Source organism: Rutidosis leptorrhynchoides, chromosome 6, assembly GCF_046630445.1.
Source record: "Rutidosis leptorrhynchoides isolate AG116_Rl617_1_P2 chromosome 6, CSIRO_AGI_Rlap_v1, whole genome shotgun sequence".
NCBI lineage: Eukaryota > Viridiplantae > Streptophyta > Magnoliopsida > Asterales > Asteraceae > Rutidosis > Rutidosis leptorrhynchoides.
In genome coordinates, this window is record NC_092338.1 from 206,503,945 (window position 1) to 206,520,320 (window position 16,376).

Consider the following 16,376-nt stretch of genomic DNA (forward strand, 5'->3'; position numbering starts at 1 on the left):
GCAAATAGGAGGGAGCATTAACTGTGGATGACAATAATTATAGAAAACAGATACCGGGACTTTGAAATATAAGGGAAGATATAAAGCCCAACAACAACCCAGAAATTACAAACCATATATATCGATACATATAGCAATATAAAGACACGGGAGAACTAAAAACACTATAAAACCAAGAGTATAGTAGAAGTAAATAGATTCTTCTGGCGGTAGATGAAAAAGAAGAATGACGGATATGAAAGTTAGGAGAATATCAAGAATTAGAACTGGATGAAGCATATTGATGAATAATTCAAAGTATGAATTAAAGGAGAAAGAATAGAAGGTGTGAGTTGTAAGGAAACGAAAGGGGGTGAATTTATAGAAAAATATCCGACATAGCAATCAAAACAGATAATCACATTTAAAACGGATTCTAATTTCCTTGATTACTGAAGAATCAAATCTTATTACGAAGATTTTCTCCAAATCTCTTGAACTTGGAAATTAATCCTATCTACGTCAAAAGATATGACGAATCTACACCTACTTATTTCACTCTTTTGTGATAGCTTCACTCGTACTCTTCACAAAATCAAATGGTTTTATCCATATTACTCCATGATGACAAAACTCTATTTATCAACTCATAATTGTCATGAAAACATTCTTATTGATAGCCATGACAACCTCGATCAAATTTCGGGGACGAAATTACTTTAACGGGTGTGACGACCCGAAAATTTCCGAAAAATTTAAACTTAAACTTTATATGTTTCCAACATGATAAGCAAAGTCTAGTAAATTGAATATCAAAATTTTTGAAACTATTTTATGAAATCGCTTGTCCTGTGACTGTTCACGACGATTCATGAACCACTATTTGTAATTAAATACATATATATTTGAATATATAAATATATAATAATAATTTGAAATATAATTAGAAATATATATATTGTTGTTATTAAAGTTAATTATACAAAATAAAAATCAAAATATAATAATCATTATTTAAAACATGTTTATATATATAAAGAAAGAATATTAAATATATATTTTGTGATTTTGAAGTTATTTAGTAAACGACGGTAACGCTCAAATGTCATTCGATCAATAACAAACGAGTTAAAAAGGAACTTATGTGATTTTAAAATAAACGGTGATCCGAAAATAAGTTTTATAAATTATAGGCTTATTAATAATATATTTAGAAGTTATTTGATAAATTTTAACAATAACTATATTTTACTTAGGGTTGGGAGTGAATAATTAATGTAATTTTTATTTAATAATTAATATCAAATTTTATACCATAATGACCAAAATAAATAAATATAGTTAATTTAAAATTTTGAGATTTTTCTGAAGACTTTTATCCGCCACTGATTTAACAACGGAGTACAATATTTCAGTCCGTGAATGAAATAGTAGACGACGGCTAACTTATTCACACGTTTTAAGTTCATTTGAATAAATTAATATTATTATTAATATTATTATATGTATTACTATTTCATATTACTATTGCATTTTACTATTAATATTACTGTGTTTGTATATATATGTGAGAATGTGAATTATTATTAAGAATTATTGTGTACGTTCTTTTATCATTTACTATCAATATATATACATATACATTTAGTAAACCAAAGAACACACTTCTTCTTCTCAAGCATCACCCTCATCACCAATCAAACCCACTCCATCGCCATCTTAACTGTTAACCATCACCACGGCAACCCATCCTTGCACTACCATCGAATCATCATCCTCTTCTCATTATGCAACCTTGAACCAACACCAATCACCTTAGTCATCAACCATTAAAGAACCTCTTTTTCTCTTGTAAATCGTCACCACCACCCTCATCATCAACAACCACGAAACCGCCACCATCTTTATTCAATATTTTTTCTCTTCCTTCGTGAATTCACATCAGGCATGTTTTCTGCTTTTCTTATCAAACTGCCATTTTTTTAACCCACTCCAGTTTAAAACATCACCACCCATTATGGCTACTAGAATGTGTCTGTTGCTGTTTTGTTACCGAGACAAAACCACACCCATTGAATTGATTTAATTACACATGTTGGATTAAATAAATTTATTTGGGTCATGTTCCTATTGGTGTTATTGAACCGATATCTGTTGTTGGGTCGAAGGTGATGATTGTGTTTTAGGCTTCGGTTCCCATTAAAAGAACAATAGTGCTAGATTACAGAGTCGAGTACAATGATGAAGTTTACACGTTTGTTTTTCTTTATTTTTGGCTGACTATCACTATTAGGTTTTGACAAATGGGATATTATTATATAATGCCTTATTAAAGTATTAGACAATGGTTAGTGCATATGGTGAGATAACCCACTTTTGTTGGTCGACATATGTAGGTAACAGATTTATAGGAGTAACATGAGATAACAAGGATATAATTAGGATAGGATGATTAAGATAATGATGATACTTCATAATGAAGAAGAAGATGAAAAAAACAATGAACTAAGATAATGATGAAAAAGGATGATGATGGAATGAAAAGATGATGTTGATATAAAAATAATGATGAAGATAATGAGTATCGTTAGTAGGTTCTTGATGTGTAAAGTTCGGTTAAAAAAAATGAAAACCAATGAATACTTCTATTTCTGAATAGTTCTATTTCTTTTTGAAATTCGAAACTAACTGGACTACTATTTCGAATTTAGGCTTCAATTGAATTATGTGTTGGGCCTAAATAATTTGGGCCGTGAATGAATAAGTGGGTTATTGGGATTGCTGGATTGCCATGATAGTTGGGCCGAGATTCGAGTTATATATAGATATTTCTAGATTGAATCAGAAAAATTGGATAGCTCAGTTAGTTAAGGGGTGGTTTGGGCTAAAGAGAGGTCACGGGATCGAACCTGGACTCAAGTTTTTTTTTTTTAAAGAAGGAGAAGAAAGACAGCTAGATATATGAGTTATATCTATTATTCTGTGAAGTTAAAACAGAAATACAGAAACAGCAGAATGGATAAGGATGTTATCGGGTTAGCGGGAGGTTGCGGGTTCAAACTCGGACTTGGGCATTTTTTTAAGGACTACTTCTTTGAGGTAGTTTACTTTTTATTTATTATTATTATTATTATTATTATTATTATTATTATTATAATTATTATTATTATAATTATAATTATTATTATTATTGTTATTAGTAATTATTATTATTATTATTATTATTATTATGTTATTATAAATATTAAAAATATAAATATTAGTATCATTATTATTATTAGTAAAATCATTATTTTTATAGTTATTATTATCAGTATTCATTATTATTAAAATTAACATTTTTATTAAATGTATCATTTTTATTTAAGTTATCATTTTTTTAATCGTTAAGTATCATTTCTAACTATATTATCATCATTATTATTTTTACCATTACTAATATTATTTTAATATTATTATAATTTTAACAAACAAATGATATATATATATATATATATATATATATATATATATATATATATATATATATATATATATATATATATATATACACACACACACAAAAATATATTTAATACATATAACATAACAAAAGTAATATCCTTATTTTAAATATATAAAAAGAATATATGAAACATATAGGCTATTAATATAAAAATGATATAACTAATAAATTTATATATATATATATATATATATATATACATATATATATATATATATATATATATAAAATTGTACGATTACAATTATGTGTGTTAATATATCTATATATATATATATATATATATATATATGATATAGTCATTAGGATTAGAATTTTGGAAGTCATTTAGGATCAAATTGACTTTTGTTGACTTTTGCATATTAGTCTCGAGCATTAGGATTGTGATACACTATGACTTGACCTAAATTGTTAGAAAAATATTGACCAACATATAAATATATATAATTAATATAGGTTCGTGAATCTGAGGCCAACCTTGCACTTGTTCAATGCCATCATATGCTTAATTACTACGAAATACAATATGGTGAGTTTCATTTGCTCCCTTTTTAAATGCTTTTGTAATATATAACTGTTTTTATAACTGTTTTACAAAATAAATTTATATATTATATCTTAAATTAAATATATTATATATTAAATTTATATATATTTAAAATAGTTAATATTTATATAGTTTAATATTATATTAAAAATAAATAATTTGTAATATGTAAATATTTATATAAATAATCTTAATATATATAATTATATGAATTATTAGGGTAGTTGTAATAAATATACTCTTATATGGAAAATATTTATTTGTTATGATAATTTTGTTAATATAAAAGTAATAATGATAATAATAATAATAACTTTAATACCAATACTTATGTTCATATTAAATATAATAATACTCATAATATTTATTTTAATTATAATAATATAATCTAAATTAGTAAAAATCATAATAATAATAATAATAATAATAATGATGATGATAATAATAATAATAATTATAATAATAATAATAATAATAATAATAATAATAATAATAATAATAATAATAATAATAATAATAATAATAATAATAATAATTAAAAATAATACTAATTAAAAAAAATAATACTACCTTAGAGAAATGAATAAGCTTTCCAAAAAATGAAACTGCTACTGCCCGGGCTCGAACTCAGGACCTCCCGCTCACGCACAATCACTCATTACCACCCAGCCATTTCTGTCTTTCTAAATTTATTACCAACCTAAATTTATTTAACTATTGTTTCTGTTTCCTCTTTCTTCTTACCTTCAAACCCAATTATTATTATTATTACCATGTATATCGAATTCACAGATTCATCAACATACATCATTTATTCTTCCCTATCTTTGTTATTTCATGAATCATGGATTATTATCCATTTATCTACCCATCATCATCTTAAATCATGGATTACTAATCCCCAATCATCATCTAGCAAACCATAATACGATATCATCATCACTATCATAATCTTAATCTAGTCATCATGCAACATTTATCTTAAACATTTTTATGGTTCACGTAATCATCATCATCAATTGTCATGAGTGATATTTTAAACTAAAAACGTAATAGCAACATTAATGTAACTTAACATGCTTAATTTCCAGCCATATAATCTGGCTCACGTTACCTTGGCCCAACATCATTAACCAGTCTCGACCCAACAGACTTAAGCAAGCTCACGGCCCAACAGGTTTTTAATAGTTCACGGTCCAACAAACTTTGATGGACATTCGTCCAAAAAAAAATATATAACGTGGCTGTTTTTGCTTAAGGGGAACAAATTATAATAGCAATCGTAAATATAATACCGTCCCACTTATTAATATAATACCATTATAACTCAAGTGGAGATTATGTCTAGCATTAAAATATCATCATCTTTGACATAAAATGGAAACGTGAGGTAACCTGTGGGGTTCGTCCGAATTAAAAAAAACGCAAAATGGATAGTGACCGTGATATGTTTGGTTGATACTTCCATAGAATTCTCATTGTTGGCCATAGAATGAGTGGATTGTCCCACATAAATTTTCATATAGTTATATAACCACAAGTGGTCTTTTTGTTTTGATGATCTTCGGCCCACACGTATCGGTAAAGTAGCAATAAACAATTTTATCAAGTGGGTATTTAACAAATGTCACAGAGAAGAGGAAGAACTATATACTCGAGTTGTCTACCTTTATCTTTTCATCATAAAAAAAATATAGAAATTAAGTGAGTGGCGGTTTAGTGGTTCCAAATGAAATAGAAACTAGCGTAGAAATTGGGTTTTTGTTTGATGATTGTTTGTAGTGGGACGGTTGTAATGGTTTAATCATGGGTGTTTCATTTGGTATTAACGTGAAGTAGAAACAGGAAAAGAGCTACAACTGTTTGATAGTTACGGTGGTTCAATCAAGAGACTGTTCATGATGGTTACGGTTGGTGAAGGTGGTGCAGGGTGGTGATAGAGTGGAGAAGGAGAAGAGATGGAGGTTTACGTTTTATAGAGAGAGAGAGAGAGAGAAAATGATGGTGAGGGTGGTGTTATGGGTGTGGTGATGGTTATTCATGATGGTGAAGATGGTGAAGTTTGTTAATGTTTGCAAGATAGTGAAAATGAAGAATAGTCGATGGTGGCTCTCGGTGAATGAAGATTGTGATGTGTGAGTTCATATATGAAATTATATATCTATATCTATTCAATGTAAGTTATAATTGAGATAGTACATTTGATATGATCGATTCTCATTGTTGTGTAGTGACTAGTGGAGTCAACAAGAACAAAAATTGGAGCAGGAGAATAAAGAAAAAGCAGAATAAAATCGATAGTGAATCGTACGAATAAGATTTTTAATATCTCAGTAATTTGTTTGATCCTATAATGAATTTAGTAGGTATATTAATTAGTTAATTAAATGGAGCATAGGAGATAGCGATTGAAACTGATTTTGTAAATATCTGTGTTTATATTTATATAAGTCTAAGTTTATATAATTGTTATATTAACTCTGTAATATTAATTAATATTATAAATTTATTAATAGACTACATTATATTATTAATTTTAATAAGAATACTAATAATAATAGAATTTACAATAATAATAATAATTGTATTAATAATAATTTTATCAAAATTTATACTAGGAGAAATAAAATAAAAGTAATGAATATATTATCAACGGTAATTACAAAAATAATACTAATTGGACTAATATTTGTAATAATAATATTTATATATATCAATTTCATAGTTATGTATTATCTATTGATATTAATAATATATCTATTATTGACTTTAATAAAAATATTTTTATTATTTCTACTACTTACATTTTATCTATACATTAAAGGTTCGTGAATCGTCGAGAATAGACAAGGGTTAAATGAATACATGAAAATAGTTCACAACTTTCGAGACTCAACATTATCGACTTTGCTTATCGTGTCGAAATCATATTAAGATTAAGTTAAAATTTTGGTCGGAAATTCCCGGGTCGTCACAGTAACTACCCGTTAAAGAAATTTCGTCCCGAAATTTGAGTGGAGTTGTCATATTTAACTATAAATATGTTTTTATGATGAATATGAGTTGATAACTAGAGTTTTATCATCATTAAGTAATATAGAAAAAACAATTTGATTTTTGGGAAGAGTACGAGTGGAGCTATCACGGAATAGTGAAATGAGAAAATAATGTTTCGTCATATCTTTTGACGCAGTCACGTTTGAATTTAGAAATTAAGGTACGTCTTAACTTTTGACATGGTCACTTTTGAATTCCGAAATTCAAGGGATTTAAAAGAAAATCTTCGAAATCTATAAGATTTGATTCTTCGGGATTTATGGAAATTAGGATCTCTTTAATTAATTGTGATCATTTTTCTCGATTGTTTTGTCTGGTATATTCACTATAAATGAACTTCTCCCGTTCCATTATTCTCACCATTCCTTTAATTTCTTTCTTAGTTCATACATCCAAATGATTATGAAAATGTTTAATCCAGTTCTAATCCTTGATATTTTCCTAATTATCATTTCTGTAATCCTTCTTTTCAATCTTCCACCAGAAAATCTGTTTACTTCTACTATTCCTTGGGGTGATACTATTCCTAATTATACCGTGTCTTTATATTGCTATTCGTATTAATATCCACGGTTTGTAATCTCCGTGTTGTTATTGGGCTTTATATTTTCTCTTATATTTTGGAGCTCTTTGCCTTTTTATTTTCTTCTCGACCTCTAGTAAAGAGAGTAATGGTCCAAAATTCGTAAGTATAGAGTTTCGATTGATCATAACGTTCTAAGCAGGAGAAAATGAGATCTCACGATTTTGAGTTGTTAGATTACCAGAATCACTAAGGATGGAACTATCAAGAATATATTTTCTTGATATGATTAGAGGTTAAGTAGAATGAAAGAGTTATGTAACATGACACATGATAAAGGTATGATCTGTGATCCTTTATCAAGTTCCATTAGAACTCAACATGACTTACTGTAATATAATTACGTTGGCCAAGCGTCATTATATTATACTAACCCATGCTTCAATTCCCTACACTTTTCCAAAATTCAATCCTAATTTATACTTAGATTTTACAGAAGTTTCCAATATAATAGAATACAGAAAACACGAACAGGTAGATAATTTCGGACAAGTATATTTATGAAAATATCCTAAGAAATATCGAAGATATTTATGATGATATTTTGGAATTTCTAAGTTCGAAGGTTGATAAAGAAAATTTTTTCGCAAGATTTTAACATGAATTCGGAGCAAGATATTCTCTAAAGATTTCATCGGATCCAGAATTACCCGGATTCTTTGAATATAGGGTTTGGTCCTTGTATTTGTCCTTGGTCTCCTTCATGGTTAGTTCAATCCGTTTTTCAGTACCAAATTTTCCATCGAGCGTTCCCAACATACTATTCTTTATCATCAAACTCTTGGCCTTTTATGAAATGTCCCGTTCTTATTGATTAAAAACGTTCCATATTAATTGATTTCGTTGCGAGGTTTTGACCTCTATATGAGACGTTTTTCAAAGACTGCATTCATTTTTAAAACAAACCATAACCTTTATTTCATCAATAAAGGTTTAAAAACCTTTACGTAGATTATCAAATAATGATAATCTAAAATATCCTGTTTACACATGACCATTACATAATGGTTTACAATACAAATATGTTACAACAAAATAAGTTTCTTGAATGCAGTTTTTACACAATATCATACAAGCATGGACTCCAAATCTCGTCCTTATTTAAGTATGCGACAGCGGAAGCTCTTAATAATCACCTGAGAATAAACATGCTTAAAACGTCAACAAAAATGTTGGTGAGTTATAGGTTTAACCTATATATATCAAATCATAATAATAGACCACAAGATTTCATATTTCAATACACATCCCATACATAGAGATAAAAATCATTCATATGGTGAACACCTGGTAACCGACATTAACAAGATGCATATATAAGAATATCCCCATCATTCCGGGACACCCTTCGGATATGATATAAATTTCGAAGTACTAAAGCATCCGGTACTTTGGATGGGGTTTGTTAGACCCAATAGATCTATCTTTAGGATTCGCGTCAATTAGGGTGTCTGTTCCCTAATTCTTAGATTACCAGACTTAATAAAAAGGAGCATATTCGATTTCGATAATTCAACCATAGAATGTAGTTTCACGTACTTGTGTCTATTTTGTAAATCATTTATAAAACCTGCATGTATTCTCATCCCAAAAATATTAGATTTTAAAAGTGGGACTATAACTCACTTTCACAGATTTTTACTTCGTCGGGAAGTAAGACTTGGCCACTGGTTGATTCACGAACCTATAACAATATATACATATATATCAAAGTATGTTCAAAATATATTTACAACACTTTTAATATATTTTGATGTTTTAAGTTTATTAAGTCAGCTGTCCTCGTTAGTAACCTACAACTAGTTGTCCACAGTTAGATGTACAGAAATAAATCGATAAATATTATCTTGAATCAATCCACGACCCAGTGTATACGTATCTCAGTATTGATCACAACTCAAACTATATATATTTTGGAATCAACCTCAACCCTGTATAGCTAACTCCAACATTCACATATAGAGTGTCTATGGTTGTTCCGAAATATATATAGATGTGTCGACATGATAGGTCGAAACATTGTATACGTGTCTATGGTATCTCAAGATTACATAATATACAATACAAGTTGATTAAGTTATGGTTGGAATAGATTTGTTACCAATTTTCACGTAGCTAAAATGAGAAAAATTATCCAATCTTGTTTTACCCATAACTTCTTCATTTTAAATCCGTTTTGAGTGAATCAAATTGCTATGGTTTCATATTGAACCCTATTTTATGAATCTAAACAGAAAAAGTATAGGTTTATAGTCAGAAAAATAAGTTACAAGTCGTTTTTGTAAAGGTAGTCATTTCAGTCGAAAGAACGACGTCTAGATGACCATTTTAGAAAACATACTTTCACTTTGAGTTTAACCATAATTTTTGGATATAGTTTCATGTTCATAATGAAAATCATTTTCTCAGAATAACAACTTTTAAATCAAAGTTTATCATAGTTTTTAATTAACTAACCCAAAACAGCCCGCGGTGTTACTACGACGGCGTAAATCTGGTTTTACGGTGTTTTTCGTGTTTCCAGGTTTTAAATCATTAAGTTAGCATATCATATAGATATAGAACATGTGTTTAGTTGATTTTAAAAGTCAAGTTAGAAGGATTAACTTTTGTTTGCGAACAAGTTTAGAATTAACTAAACTATGTTCTAGTGATTACAAGTTTAAACCTTCGAATAAGATAGCGTTATATGTATAAATCGAATGATGTTATGAACATCATTACTACCTTAAGTTCCTTGGATAAACCTACTGGAAAAGAGAAAAATGGATCTAGCTTCAACGGATCCTTGGATGGCTCGAAGTTCTTGAAGCAGAATCATGACACGAAAACAAGTTCAAGTATGATCATCACTTGAAATAAGATTGTTATAGTTATAGAAATTGAACCAAAGTTTGAATATGATTATTACCTTGTATTAGAATGATAACCTACTGTAATAAACAAAGATTTCTTGAGGTTAGATGATCACCTTACAAGATTGGAAGTGAGCTAGCAAACTTGAAAGTATTCTTGATTTTATGAAACTAGAACTTTTGGAATTTATGAAGAACACTTAGAACTTGAAGATAGAACTTGAGAGAGATCAATTAGATGAAGAAAATTGAAGAATGAAAGTGTTTGTAGGTGTTTTTGGTCGTTGGTGTATGGATTAGATATAAAGGATATGTTATTTTATTTTCATGTAAATAAGTCATGAATGATTACTCACATTTTTGTAATTTTATGAGATATTTCATGCTAGTTGCCAAATGATGGTTCCCACATGTGTTAGGTGACTCACATGGGCTGCTAAGAGCTGATCATTGGAGTGTATATACCAATAGTACATACATCTAAAAGCTGTGTATTGTACGAGTACGAATACGAGTGCATACGAGTAGAATTGTTGATGAAACTGAACGAGGATGTAATTGTAAGCATTTTTGTTAAGTAGAAGTATTTTGATAAGTGTATTGAAGTCTTTCAAAAGTGTATAAATACATATTAAAAAACTACATGTATATACATTTTAACTGAGTCGTTAAGTCATCGTTAGTCGTTACATGTAAATGTTGTTTTGAAACCTTTAGGTTAACGATCTTGTTAAATGTTGTTAACCCAATCTTTATAATATCAAAAGAGATTTTAAATTATTATATTATCATGATATTATGATATATGAATATCTATTAATATGATATATATACATTAAATGTCGTTACAACGATAATCGTTACATATATGTCTCGTTTAAAAATTATTAAGTTAGTAGACTTGTTTTTACATATGTAGTTCATTGTTAATATAATTAATGATATGTTTACTTATCATAATATCATGTTAACTATATATATAACCATATATATGTCATCATATAGTTTTTACAAGTTTTAACGTTCGTGAATCACCGGTCAACTTGGGTGGTCAATTGTCTATATGAAACATATTTCAATTAATCAAGTCTTAACAAGTTTGATTGCTTAACATGTTGGAAACATTTAATCATGTAAATATAAATCTCAATTAATATATATAAACATGGAAAAGTTCGGGTCACTACAGTACCTACCCGTTAAATAAATTTCGTCCCGAAATTTTAAGTTGTTGAAGGTGTTGACGAATCTTCTGGAAATAGATGCGGGTATTTCTTCTTCATCTGATCTTCATGCTCCCAGGTGAACTCGGGTCCTCTACGAGCATTCCATCGAACCTTAACAATTGGTATCTTGTTTTGCTTAAGTCTTTTAACCTCACGATCCATTATTTCGACGGGTTCTTCGATGAATTGAAGTTTTTCGTTGATTTGGATTTCATCTAACAGAATAGTGAGATCTTCTTTAGCAAAACATTTCTTCAAATTCGAGACTTGGAAAGCGTTATGTACAGCCGCAAGTTGTTGAGGTAACTCAAGTCGGTAAGCTACTGGTCCGACACAATCAATAATCTTGAATGGTCCAATATACCTTGGATTTAATTTCCCTCGTTTACCAAATCGAACAACGCCTTTCCAAGGTGCAACTTTAAGCATGACCATCTCTCCAATTTCAAATTCTATATCTTTTCTTTTAATGTTAGCGTAGCTCTTTTGTCGACTTTGGGCGGTTTTCAACCGTTGTTGAATTTGGATGATCTTCTCGGTAGTTTCTTGTATAATCTCCGGACCCGTAATCTGTCTATCCCCCACTTCACTCCAACAAATCGGAGACCTGCACTTTCTACCATAAAGTGCTTCAAACGGCGCCATCTCAATGCTTGAATGGTAGCTGTTGTTGTAGGAAAATTCTACTAACGGTAGATGTCGATCCCAACTGTTTCCGAAATCAATAACACATGCTCGTAGCATGTCTTCAAGCGTTTGTATCGTCCTTTCGCTCTGCCCATCAGTTTGTGGATGATAGGCAGTACTCATGTCTAGACGAGTTCCTAATGCTTGCTGTAATGTCTGCCAGAATCTTGAAATAAATCTGCCATCCCTATCAGAGATAATAGAGATTGGTATTCCATGTCTGGAGATGACTTCCTTCAAATACAGTCGTGCTAACTTCTCCATCTTGTCATCTTCTCTTATTGGCAGGAAGTGTGCTGATTTGGTGAGACGATCAACTATTACCCAAATAGTATCAAAACCACTTGCAGTCCTTGGCAATTTAGTGATGAAATCCATGGTAATGTTTTCCCATTTCCATTCCAGAATTTCGGGTTATTGAAGTAGACCTGATGGTTTCTGATGCTCAGCTTTGACCTTAGAACATGTCAAACATTCTCCTACGTATTTAGCAACATCGGCTTTCATACCCGGCCACCAAAAATGTTTCTTGAGATCCTTGTACATCTTCCCCGTTCCAGGATGTATTGAGTATCTGGTTTTATGAGCTTCTCTAAGTACCATTTCTCTCATATCTCCAAATTTTGGTACCCAAATCCTTTCAGCCCTATACCGGGTTCCGTCTTCCCGAATATTAAGATGCTTCTCCGATCCTTTGGGTATTTCATCCTTTAAATTTCCCTCTTTTAAAACTCCTTGTTGCGCCTCCTTTATTTGAGTAGTAAGGTTATTATGAATCATTATATTCATAGATTTTACTCGAATGGGTTCTCTGTCCTTCCTGCTCAAGGCATCGGCTACCACATTTGCCTTTCCCGGGTGGTAACGAATCTCAAAGTCGTAATCATTAAACAATTCAATCCACCTACGCTGCCTCATATTCAGTTGTTTCTGATTAAATATGTGTTGAAGACTTTTGTGGTCGGTATATATAATACTTTTGACCCCATATAAGTAGTGCCTCCAAGTCTTTAATGCAAAAACAACCGCGCCTAATTCCAAATCATGCGTCATATAATTTTGTTCGTGAATCTTCAATTGTCTAGACGCATAAGCAATCACCTTCGTTCGTTGCATTAATACACAACCAAGACCTTGCTTTGATGCGTCACAATAAATCACAAAATCATCATTCCCTTCTGGCAATGACAATATAGGTGCCGTAGTTAGCTTTTTCTTCAATAACTGAAACGCTTTCTCTTGTTCATCATTCCATTCAAATTTCTTCCCTTTATGTGTTAATGCAGTCAAGGGTTTTGCTATTCTGGAAAAGTCTTGGATGAACCTTCTGTAGTAACCAGCTAGTCCTAAAAACTGGCGTATGTGTTTCGGAGTTTTTGGGGTTTCCCACTTTTCAACAGTTTCTATCTTTGCCGGATCCACCTTAATACCTTCTTTGTTCACTATGTGACCGAGGAATTGAACTTCTTCCAACCAAAATGCACACTTTGAAAACTTAGCATACAATTCTTCCTTCCTCAATACTTCTAACACCTTTCTCAAATGTTCACCGTGTTCTTGGTCATTCTTTGAGTAAATAAGTATGTCATCAATGAAAACAATGACAAACTTGTCAAGGTATGGTCCACACACTCGGTTCATAAGGTCCATGAACACAGCTGGTGCATTAGTTAAACGAAATGGCATGACCATAAACTCGTAATGACCGTAACGTGTTCTGAAAGCAGTCTTTGGAATATCATCTTCTTTCACCCGCATTTGATGATACCCGGAACGTAAGTCAATCTTTGAATAAACAGACGAGCCTTGTAGTTGATCAAATAAGTCGTCGATTCTCGGTAGTGGGTAGCGGTTCTTGATGGTAAGTTTGTTCAACTCTCGGTAGTCGATACACAACCTGAATGTACCATCTTTCTTCTTGACAAACAAAACAGGAGCTCCCCACGGTGATGTGCTTGGTCGAATGAAACCACGCTCTAAAAGTTCTTGTAATTGGCTTTGCAGTTCTTTCATCTCGCTGGGTGCGAGTCTGTAAGGAGCACGAGCTATTGGTGCAGCTCCTGGTACAAGATCTATTTGAAATTCAACGGATCGATGTGGGGGTAATCCCGGTAATTCTTTCGGAAATACATCGGGAAATTCTTTTGCAATGGGAACATCATTGATGCTCTTTTCTTCAGTTTGTACTTTCTCGACGTGTGCTAGAACAGCATAGCAACCTTTTCTTATTAGTTTTTGTGCCTTCAAATTACTAATAAGATGTAGCTTCGTGTTGCCCTTTTCTCCGTACACCATTAAGGGTTTTCCTTTTTCTCGTATAATGCGAATTGCATTTTTGTAACAAACGATCTCTGCTTTCACTTCTTTCAACCAGTCCATACCGATTATCACATCAAAACTCCCTAACTCTACTGGTATCAAATCAATCTTAAATGTTTCGCTAACCAGTTTAATTTCTCGATTCCGACATATATTATCTGCTGAAATTAATTTACCATTTGCTAATTCGAGTAAAAATTTACTATCCAAAGGCGTCAATGGAAAACTTAATTTAGCACAAAAATCTCTACTCATATAGCTTCTATCCGCACCCGAATCAAATAAAACGTAAGCAGATTTATTGTCAATAAGAAACGTACCCGTAACAAGCTCCGGGTCTTCCTGTGCCTCTGCCGCATTAATATTGAAAACTCTTCCGCGGCCTTGTCCATTCGTGTTCTCCTGGTTCGGGCAATTTCTAATAATGTGGCCCGGTTTTCCACATTTATAACAAACTACATTGGCATAACTTTCTCCGACACTACTTGCTCCGCCATTACTCGTTCCGACACCATTTGTTCCTTTCGTTCTATTAACCCCTGGTCCGTAGACCTCACACTTCGCCGCACTATGACCATTTCTTTTACACTTGTTGCAAAATTTGGTGCAGAACCCCGAGTGATTCTTTTCACACCTTTGGCATAGATGCTTCTGATTGTTGTTGTTGTTGCGGTTATTATTGTTATTAGGATGATTGTTGTAGTTGCTATTGTTGTTGTTGTTGTTGTTGTTGTTGTTGGGCCGTTTGTTGTAGTTGCGATTGATGTTGCAATTGTTGGGATAATTGTTGCGATTATTGTTGTAATTGCTGTTGTTGTTGTATTGGTGATTCTTATCACCGTTTTCCTCCCACTTTCTTTTGACTTGCTTCACATTGGCCTCTTCAGCAGTCTGTTCTTTAATTCTTTCTTCAATCTGGTTCACTAGTTTGTAAGCCATTCTACATGCCTGTTGTATGGAGGTGGGCTCGTGTGAACTTATATCTTCTTGGATTCTTTCCGGTAATCCTTTCACAAACGCGTCGATCTTCTCTTCCTCATCTTCGAATGCTCCCGGACACAATAGGCACAATTCTGTGAATCGTCTTTCGTACGTGGTAATATCAAATCCTTGGGTTCGTAACCCTCTAAGTTCTGTCTTGAGCTTATTGACCTCGGTTCTGGGACGGTACTTCTCGTTCATCAAGTGCTTGAATGCTGACCACGGTAGTGCGTACGCATCGTCTTGTCCCACTTGCTCTAGATAGGTATTCCACCATGTTAATGCAGAACCTGTGAAGGTATGCGTAGCGTACTTCACTTTGTCCTCTTCAGTACACTTACTTATGGCAAACACCGATTCGACCTTCTCGGTCCACCGTTTCAATCCGATCGGTCCTTCGGTTCCATCAAATTCTAAAGGTTTGCAGGCAGTGAATTCTTTGTAGGTGCATCCTACACGATTTCCTGTACTGCTAGATCCAAGGTTATTGTTGGTATGTAGCGCAGCCTGTACTGCGGCTATATTTGAAGCTAGAAAAGTACGGAATTCCTCTTCATTCATATTCACGGTGTGTCGAGTAGTCGGTGTCATTTCCTTCAAAATAGTCAAATGGAACAAGTTAATCATACAGAATATT